This window comes from Montipora foliosa, chromosome 9 (genome assembly GCF_036669935.1).
Source record: "Montipora foliosa isolate CH-2021 chromosome 9, ASM3666993v2, whole genome shotgun sequence".
NCBI lineage: Eukaryota > Metazoa > Cnidaria > Anthozoa > Scleractinia > Acroporidae > Montipora > Montipora foliosa.
The window spans coordinates 6,096,108-6,106,107 of record NC_090877.1 but is presented as its reverse complement, the minus strand read 5'-3'; the positions used below and the strand labels follow the sequence as shown (position 1 = coordinate 6,106,107).

At 38.7% G+C, this 10,000-nt stretch overlaps 1 protein-coding gene across 2 annotated transcripts in view; it reads left to right on the top strand.

Moving 5' to 3' along the window:
- Positions 1-1,637: 1,637 nt before the first annotated feature.
- Positions 1,638-10,000, top strand: part of LOC137972109 (voltage-dependent T-type calcium channel subunit alpha-1H-like) — a 33,363-nt gene continuing 25,000 nt past the window's right edge. The window contains exon 1 of one of the 2 annotated variants that reach the window (XM_068818937.1): positions 1,638-1,746. The gene's annotated coding sequence lies outside the window, so the exon portion shown is untranslated. Of the gene's footprint in view, positions 1,747-8,088; positions 8,286-10,000 lie in introns of those variants that run through there. The other variant, XM_068818935.1, reaches the window with a different exon arrangement.

Sequence of the window (10,000 nt, the reverse complement as noted above, 5' to 3'; positions counted from 1 at the left end):
TTGTGGTGTATGAGGCCACCTAAGCAGAAACAGCCACAAGTCAAAAAGGCACTTTGCCGAGTGCTGGAACATGTAGATGTAGATGTATATCAGAGATGGGTGGATAGCTTTCCTTGGGGTAATTCATGCGAGCCCACATATAGAGTTCAAACCATTGTCAACAATTGTTAGCTTTTGCGTGGACGTTTAAATTGAGATTGAAGTGAAACTTGCACTTTTTTAACTGGACAATTTAGGTAATTGCCTCTTCTTATGCAGATGTCTATAAGAGGCGATTGCTTAAATTGTCCAGTTAAGTGCAAGGTTCACTTCTCTCAATTTCGTCTTTAACCTGCACCTCAAACACATTTATACATATAAATTATTTGTTTGGACGTCTATTGTTTATTTCCAGTTATGGTGATCTGGCTAACGTGGCGTTTTTGCTATTTTATTGCCCTCCACAACACTCTGCAAACACCACTTGGACCAAATTCAGAAATGCTTTAAGAAAAGAGCACAAAAAGAAATGTTTCTTTGTGGCCAAAACACTTTTAGGAAACAAAGGAAGAACGAACTGTGCGCGCGAGAATTTTGAGTTCCGATGTGAAAAACAAAAGGTTTTGATTATTTACTCGTTCCACCTGGTTTATACTGCTACAAGAAAATATGGTTAAAGTGGTCGTCGCAGTTAACCATTTCACGCCCGAGGCGTCCCCGATGCATTGACGAGTAAAATCGTCTGGTGTTAGTTAATGTAGGTCAGTGCTCTCTTGGGAGGGAAATTAATAAAGCAACTTTAGCGGTTACAAAGAAGCCTAAACAAATCCAGGCTTGAATGAGACAAGCCTGGATTTTTTCATGCTTCTTTTCAACTGCTCAGTAATTTGCTTCATTATGTCACCCAGCAGTTTCAGATGAGAAAATGGTTCGCAGGGAAAAAAAATTTCGGACACTTCAATTTTCAGCTAAGATATCCTAACAGTTCAAATAGGCAATTTCCGAGTTCGTGTCTCCCTCCTCTTCAAAGCGAGTCTAAGTGCGAAGTTTTTGTGATGGTAATTAGTTCTACTTTACATATGAATGAAAACTAATTTTCATAAGAAAAACTTCGCACCTAGACTCGCTTTGAAGAGAAGGCAGACATGAACTCGGAAATTGCCTATTCTTCTAGGACTTCTAGGTGATAAAAGCATCTCGTTGGAGAGGTTTTATACATTACAGGGAGGCTAGAAATGTCTCTCAAAGGTTGGCTTCATTTGCTCGTTGGGTACCCTTTTAAGACAGCACCACAGGGAAGAAAAAACTGGTGGCTGTTAATGAACGTTAATTACCATTTCCCGATTTTGTCAAGAAACGCAGAACTTCATGATCTCCTGCGGGCATTACCAAAATACATTGTTAATGCAAATGGTTCGCCACTGTGTTTGGTTTCCTTCGGAGGGACGGCGTCGATGAGCCATCCACCGTGAATTTGTTATCAAAATGAAATGATGAGTAAAGGTTTGACAAGTAGAATTGATATTTCACTGTTCTCAATAATTCATCATGTCACCTGCTGTTCTGTAGTCGTATTTGCATGCCGGTGACAAGAGTTGACTTCTTTGTTGTTCAGTATTGATGTTGCAAGAGGCCCGGCATTGCTTACATCAACAATATAAGGTAAGCGGGAATAGTCTGATATCATTCTTATTTGCAATTGGGTGCAACCGATGAGCTCTTCGATTACTTCTTAAAGTTAACGTCAGGCATATGATCACTGAAAAGGTATGTGACATTGAGCAAATCAGCTTTGCACTGACTCGCATATATAAAACGGGTAAAAACTTAGTCCGCAGTCCACCCTTAGGTTTCTATTAATTAACAAAAATTGAAAACTGCCAATACGTGTTATTGCCACGCTAGTAAAATAAGGAAAACGGATTTCTACATGTACGCTTTGTTTGCGCGGGCAATGATTGTAAAGCGGACGGTTTCGTCAGCCTCAAGAGCGGTCTCCACGTTACTAAAATATCATTAAAATATCAGCGATGAATATTATCTATTTTAGTGGTGAGTCGTGTTACTGTAACGAGGGTATTTGAACTTAAAAAAGGGACAAAGGCATGCGAGTACGTGACAGTGCTAAACACGTGGAAAGCGCATGGATAGCTAGACGAAATATTCGAAATTCGTCTTCTTCGTCTATCGATAGGGCGCCTCCCTAGTATGGTGCGTTGACCCTTTTGGATGTTCCTCCTCTACAAATTAATGTCTTCTTAAATCTTGTTTTTGTGATTACTTGTAGAGAAAGCTTAACAAATAATAAATAAATAAATAAATAAATAAGGAAAAACCGCTGGTAATGTGGCTAAAAAGGTCCAGTCGTGTCTAGAAATGAACATTCGGCATGCTGTCACAAACGTCTTTCCCCCCCCCCCCCCCCCCCCACCTTTTCACTCAACTTATCTCTGGGGGTGCTGCTGCGTCAGTGTGGAGTGAAACACATGAAATTTCAGTTTTATCAAACGATGGATAATGTACGACGGTTCGATTTAAAGAGAAACTTCGGGATTATTATCAAAACTGAAATTTTCATCTGGTTATGTTCATGTATTGTTCTTCGTAACAAGTAAACGCCATCATTGTTCGCAAATTCCTAGCATTTGCGGTGCGACTGTTGTCCTCTTTTTTTCTGACTAAAACTACGAAATGACTAGAATAAACAGTAGCAAGGGCGACTTAACGTTTGCTACGGAAGATCAGATCTGCAAAGAATCAGATGTCTTTTTGCAAGAATACCGGCCATGTTGCCATAACAAAGCCATGCTGCATCACAAGTTTGCAGTCAGAAAAACTAGCCTTAAAATACTCAAACTTTTGTTGTAAAAAAGAACAGTGAACCGAACTCCGAATCGTAAAGGAAATACACAGTAATAAATGACTAACTTCAAAGCCTGGTGTTACGAAAAATAGCATTGCCTGACTAGCGTTACTTTCTAGAGGCTTCGCGAGAGTTCGTAGTTTGTTTATTTTTAGGTTCGTGCGTAAGCGTTTCTAAATCGGTGTGTTTTGTAATCTTTCCATAATTAGATTGATTACTAATTTAGAAAGTTCTAGAAGCTTCTTGTCAGAGTGTATAAGTAGACGAGTACAAGCAAAGTTTTTTCTAACTAGTTTTTCACAAGCGAAGAGAGTTGGCGTTAGCCGTGTTTAGTCAAGTGTGACAGAAGCAGTGTTTATTCAAGTTGGCGGAGGCCGTGTAAGTTTGTCGAGTACGTGTTGTTAAGAGTTTTACTTCGTGGAAACTACGTTCACTTTGGAATAAATCTTGTTGTTGTTGTTCCCACAACCCTGCGTTCAGTTTAGTTTGCAAACTACCTTTCCTCAAAACATTCGAACTCGTAACACGTGGCTTAGATATACTTAGTTCTGCGAACAACAATAGGCTTAGTGTGGTCGGTGAAATGTGTGAGCAGTGTTTTCCAACATAGACTTTTATGGCATTTTTATTTCTATTGTTTCAAAAGACATTATGGGATGTTCATATCAATTTGCCCCCTGGCATCCCATAATAGCTATTTGAAACAATAGAATTCAAAATGGCCGCCGTATCTGTAAAAAGGTCGAACACGTCCGACCGGGAGGGGGTGGGGGAGAATTGTGTTTCATTGTTAAAAACAGAGAAAGATAACAAAGTACAGTCACTGTAACGGAAGAGAAACCCCTTAGTTAAAGAAAAGAAACCACCTAGACTCTTCAATCACTTTTGGTTGTATTATTAGAGGAAACAACTTGAAGCGTTGAAGAAGCGTTGAAAACCAAAATAAAACGAGATGATCATTTTCAAAATTAACTTAAATTCATTTTTTTAGAAAAAGGCCTGCTTTGACGTTGGAACCACTTGTATTTTGGCAAAGAAAACAGCCTTCGTTTTTGCTTATTTATTATTTGCTTGTCGGCTCGACAATTATCTTAGCTCGGCCCGGCGCTCCATGTGTATGTTGACGTCTCCATTATTTTTTCGTTTGTGTTTTGTAGTTAACTTCTCTGTTTATTTCCGTGGTTTTTGCTTTTTCTACTTCGTTAGGAGGAAGAAAGAGTGCAGTAGCGTAGACTAGAGAGTAAAGTATTTTTTAACTGAGTAATTTTCTGAAGATGTTACACCTCAGGGGCTATTTAAGCAATAGACCACAAGTTTCTATGGTTTATAGGCTGATAAACCACGCAGTATGTTGGTAGAACACGAGAGGAACTGATTCGTAAATCACGAGCCGCAGGCGAGTGATTTACGAATTCGTCGAGTGTTCTTCCAACATTCCAAGTGGTTTATCATGCCTATAAACCATAGAAACCTGTGGTCTAGTGCTTTTATATAATAATTCAGAAGACGCGCGATTTCCCATCAGTTTACTGGCACAATAAAACATAGCTGATTGACTAATCAGAGCGCGCGCATTGATTTGGTTATTATATAAACCACCAATCACACAGTTTGCGTGTGTTTTTTGCTTTTTAAAGATTCGTGTTTTTGTCTAAACGTTTTCGAATTACTCTCTTGCTTCCGCTTAACGAATTATCCAGTTAGATTACGATGGAACCTAGTCAAACTCGAGCAGATATTTGCTGACAATGATACGTTAGATAATCTACAGGAAGTACATAGAAGTATGCATCATGTTATTAGAAATACTTAAAGTGAAAACGTATTGCGCACGCTTAGTTCTATTGGTAAAAAAGTAGACTTGGTCTGATTTTTGCCTTAGTTGTAGGGACGTTTATTATAAAAGAGGATTAAGCGTGAGTTTGGAATACCCGGTCATTGCATTCGTGGCACACATTCCCACTCGTAACCTAACTGGGACTGAACATATTCTACCGAAAAGGTTGCAAAAAAGTAAGATCATCCACTTTGTTTCAGTGTCTACTGCAAAAAAAGGAGTTCTCATAAAAAGAGAATGTGATTTCTTTTTCGGGTTGTTTTGTCCAGTTATTTATGACAAGCCAATGTTATACGTCCATTTTCAATTCAGATTAAGGGTGCGTTCGATTGACCGTATTCCGGTATAAGAACACATGAAATATAAGTTAGAAATCCTTCGTTTTTACGGAGATTGACATTAAAATTGTCAAACATCCGCTAAAATGCTATTTTAAGCATATTTTTATTATCCTTGCTGCTTTGAAATGTGCCAAACATGCCATTTTAATCATTACTCTACGACGTATTCTTATTCCGGAATAGGGTCAATCAAACGCGTCCCAAGATAATTGAAGTTCTCATTTTTCTTCGAGAATATTCAAAATTAAACTCATTTCTATCTTATCTTTAAGAATATGCATATGGTAGTTTTGTTTTGGCTTTCGTATTTTCATTTCAACAAACAAAGGTTTTTGTCTCACGTTAACTCTAACTGTTAAATCCCTTCCATAATGCAAACATATATTTTTAATGAAGATAACTCGCGTCGGACGGCTAGACAAGGCCCATTAAATTTTATCCTATAAAATGGCAACAAAACCACAGGTTTGCCGATAAACACCAATAAGGTAACGAACAGATGTGCTGGTATTTGCTGTACCAATTTTGTAACCCGGTTTCTTGTAGATAATAATGATAGCATGTTCACTAGACTATTATCCGCCAATACGTCCTTCATTGGACTAGTGCACTGACTGGGAATTACACTGATCCTTGTTAGTTCTGGTAAGCTATATACAAATACATACCGAAGTGTGCTCTGTCGAATTTTAAGTATTTATTTTTTTGCGATTGGTTTCTTGTACATGTACATGAATCTAGTTACGACAATCGCACAGTGAAAAGTTTCATGGTTCATTTTTTTTTGCTTTCTCTCAGTAAATCGTGGCGTTCTGGGTCAGTTTTAGGCATTTCTCACGCATTTTAGATCTGTAAGATTTAACCGTTTTCTTTAACGATACACACTTTATTTTCTCGTATTACAAACGTTTTCCCTGAATTTTATTATACTGTGTACTTGGCAAGCCTACTGCACTAAAAGATATACGTGAATTATTGATCTTAATGCACCATTACAATGGAATGTTTATAATTTTCATTCGAGGCTTTCAGTCCCCATGTCGTGTCCACTTTTAAAGGGTATGTTTTTCCAAGTATTTTGTGTCTTTTGCAAGCACCGAAACGTGTTCTCGCATTGAAAAAGAGTTTGAATTATATCCCTAGAAACTGGGCACTAGGGGGATCATTTCCCGCAATTTGACGCCGTTTTCAATGCATGTGGTTTCAGTATTCATGAAAATATTGAGAAAAATACTAGACTGAGAAAAGTGAATGTTTAATTACCGCTTTTTACATTCGTTTTTTTTTTGTTTTGTTTCTGGCATACCTTTAGATCGAAGTACCATGTCTTTCGTTTAATATCTTTCCCTCTGTTTGTGGGATGAAAAAACACTGCCTCTATGAAGGGCTCTTTTGTGACTATTGTGGTAAAATGAAACAAAGTTACAAAGACAAACATTTGTTAAAGTTACTTCACACAGCAAGTAGGTTTTGGCAATGAGACATGCTACTCTGGTTCGAACTTCGGGGTGTATCAAAAAAGTTACAGTTAAAAAGACCTTTAATTGTCCCTTTTTAAACGAAAGATAGAAGTGATCCTCACAAGCAATTGTTTTTTATAGACATGCAGCTGAAAAAAATCAAGTGGCGTCAACGAGATGAGAATTCATGACCCCAGCGATGCCAGCCGGGTCCAGCATTGCACCAGTAATCGCAGGAGTCATGGGTTCGAATCCCGTTGTCGCCACCTGAATTTTTCAGTTGTCTGTAACAGACAATTGCTTAAATTGTCCAAGGATCACTTCCGCCTTTCATCTATAAAACCGCACTTCAAATATATACATGTATTTTAAATAACTTTTTTCTAAATTAAGCTACATTCATAGGCTATACACCACAAGAGTAGCTTCAAGCTATGGCCAAACATTTCTTCCTTTTAACAAGCTACATAAAAGTATTGTTTGAATACTGACCAATGAAGTACTACTCAGTGACCTCCTGGCTAGTTAGATAGTTTTCGCTGAGCTAGCGACTTGGGAAGATCTTTGGGTTAGATCTTGAGCTGGGTTCAGGTGCCAATGTTACTGTAGCCCGAAGAGAACTCGCGGCATAAAAACAATGATGCCATATTTGCAATGGGGTTAACCAGGATGGTGTTTTTCGCCCTTGAATAAAATGATTAATTCATCGGCTTTGGAGTGGGCATGCTCGGCGAAAAAAAACCCCAAGATGTCCGACCAAGAAAAATGCTTCGTAGACTTCCTATTGCATGGTTGCAGCATTGAAAAGAGGGAGAGGGTGGAGAGTGTGTGTGTGTGTGTGGGGGAGTGGGGGTGGAGGCACATAAAAAAGGGAGAGCAGGGATTGAGGAATTCCCCTGCATGGAATGAAAACGATTCTTTTCAACTAACTTTGTCCCTGTTTGTGGGCTCCAATTTGCAGACGTTTATAGGCTTAGCTAACCTCAAATTCAGTTCAAACACGTTTGGATCTTATACTAATCACAGGCCTGGGGTTAAAGATAAATACTACGATAAGAAAAATAGAAGATCATGTAGGTATTTTTTCTTTTACGACAAAAGGCAAGTGGCTTTAGCCAATGTAAGTTTTTGTTGATGCTTTGCATTCAGCAGTTAAATGAAACGTTTCTGGAAAGCCACATGTAATCTATTCATTGCCGGACTAATAGCCAATAGCTATTTCGTGCGGTATGAAGGACGTCTATCTTCTGTTGTGTTATTGTTTCCATTAGTGGAAGACTTGAATGCTAGTGTGATGCTAATCATGGTCTTTGTAATAAAAAAGATCGATCTATCAGGCTTGATTAAAGTAATTCTATCCAGGCTCCAGCACCAGACCTCTGTTTTACAAAAGTATTTACTAGGGCAGTGATGATCATCAGATCAGAGGGTTTGAGAATTTCCAGCTTCCTTTTCGATGACTTTATAAATTGAAATAAAATGACTTAGTTATGTCTTACGTTTATTGCAGGGATTAGTGATTTGAAAATGCGTTCAACCAGAGCGACAAGGATTACTTTATGTAAATGTTTGTAGACTATTCATGATCACCGTGAACTCAGGCACCTCAAACACAATGAGTCTTAATTTGAGCGAAACAATTAAGTAAGGTTAGGGTTTGAGAGATCTACACTTTGGAATGTTTACCGTCTGCACCATATACTTTGCTTTATTCACGCGTTCAGTTTTGCAGCTGCGGAAAATTTTCATCAGTTGATACTAGTACATGTTGTACGTTGAGTTGGATACGACAACTGGAAGCCAGGGTAAGTCTGACATCCCTCATAACAGAAACACCACGGCCTTTTACCTTGTTGTTCCAAATATCTGGCTTAATTAATCAAACGAGTTTAATATAAAGGTATTTCAACACCGTGAGACAGATTCGCGAGCTGACGTTTCCAGCGTTACCCCTTCATCAGAGCGAATTGAGGAAACTAAATTTCCGTGTTTTATTCCTCACTGACGCAGCACCAAAGCCGCGGTTTCTTTAATAGCTAACCCTTTCATTTGATTACACCGTGTTAGTACACTGCAATTACAACCTACGTGCATTCGGCCCTTTCAACAAGTTTGTCTTGGACGTCCGCTAAGTAAAGTAATATGGTGAGTAATCTATACTATAAAGGTGTTAGAATATGCGATTGCCCAAGTATATAGATTACCGTTGTCCATCAGACCATTATCTCATCGGCGGATAGAAATTGGACGATACTATACTATACACGCAACGTTTCCAACATCATCAAATGGCTATGACTCTATTTACCTTTAATTGTAACGCAGCTCAAATTTGAAAGTTTTTTTTTTTTGCGTTTCTTTAATTCATTACGGTCGACGTGGACAAAGACGTCAACTTTGCATAAACCACATTAAGGAGGAGCTATCAATTAAATGAAAAGATTCCCTGCATGGTTGGGGCTGGTTAAATGCTTGTAAACATAATCGGTTTTCTTGGTGAAGGGAACTAGCTGTCCGACAAAAATTAATCCTGATTTTGACTTCTACATCGAGTTAGGGTGCGGCCAGGCGGCAGTAACCTCTTTGTTTGCACCAAAATCTAACGTCAGTAGCATTACTTTGTGGACTATTATGACTGCTGGCTGATCTCTGGATTGAAGCCATGCCTGCTTCATCTATTGACGCAAATAGCAAAAACATTTAAATAAATCAGTTCATTTTGGACACTTTTTCATCATGAAGTCAATACTGTAAAGGATTTATATCGGCGCTTCTTTAACTCAAAAGGGCAAACCAAGCCACAAAGAAGTGTTAGCAAATGGATATTATGTTGGCTGTGACTTGGAGGAGATAGTTTAGAGTCTATTATTCCCGGGGGAGGGGGGGTACTGCCATATATGTGCTATATAGGTATGTGCCGCTGTGAAGGGTATGGTTTTCAAGCAGTTTACTCTAACATAGCGTATATAAATCCGAGCGTTTGGGTCTAGAATAGGGTATCATTTTTCACGAAACTGACCAGTCGCTTGAAGATTTTATCAAGACTAAGGAAACCAGAATTTCCGCTCAAAAATATGAAAAAATCGAGTCGGCAAAGTTTAAGTTTACGCAACTCAGCCTCAACAGTGTCGATAAATGGCTATCATGAAACACTTCTGGATATTATTAACTGTCAAGTATCGGTATTTAGACGGAAATCGGTGGGAGTTTACTCTAGTATAGGGTAGCAAAATCCAGCTGAACTAGCTGTGGTATAGGCTAGTTCCAGGGTCCCAGCGGCACATCTCCACCCAGAAATTCCTAAAGTACCCCCCGAGCTATTATTATGCAAGTCCTTTCTTTCGTTTACATGTAAAAAAGCCATTAGTGCAGCTGCACTACATAAACCATGTAAACCTGTCTGCTAACAACGATCCGTGCCACTAAGTACACATGAAATCGAAATCCTTAATCCGAGAGATCGGTGCATGGGACCAACGCTTACTTTCTCTCTCCATTCATTTTACTTGTTATCTTCTGA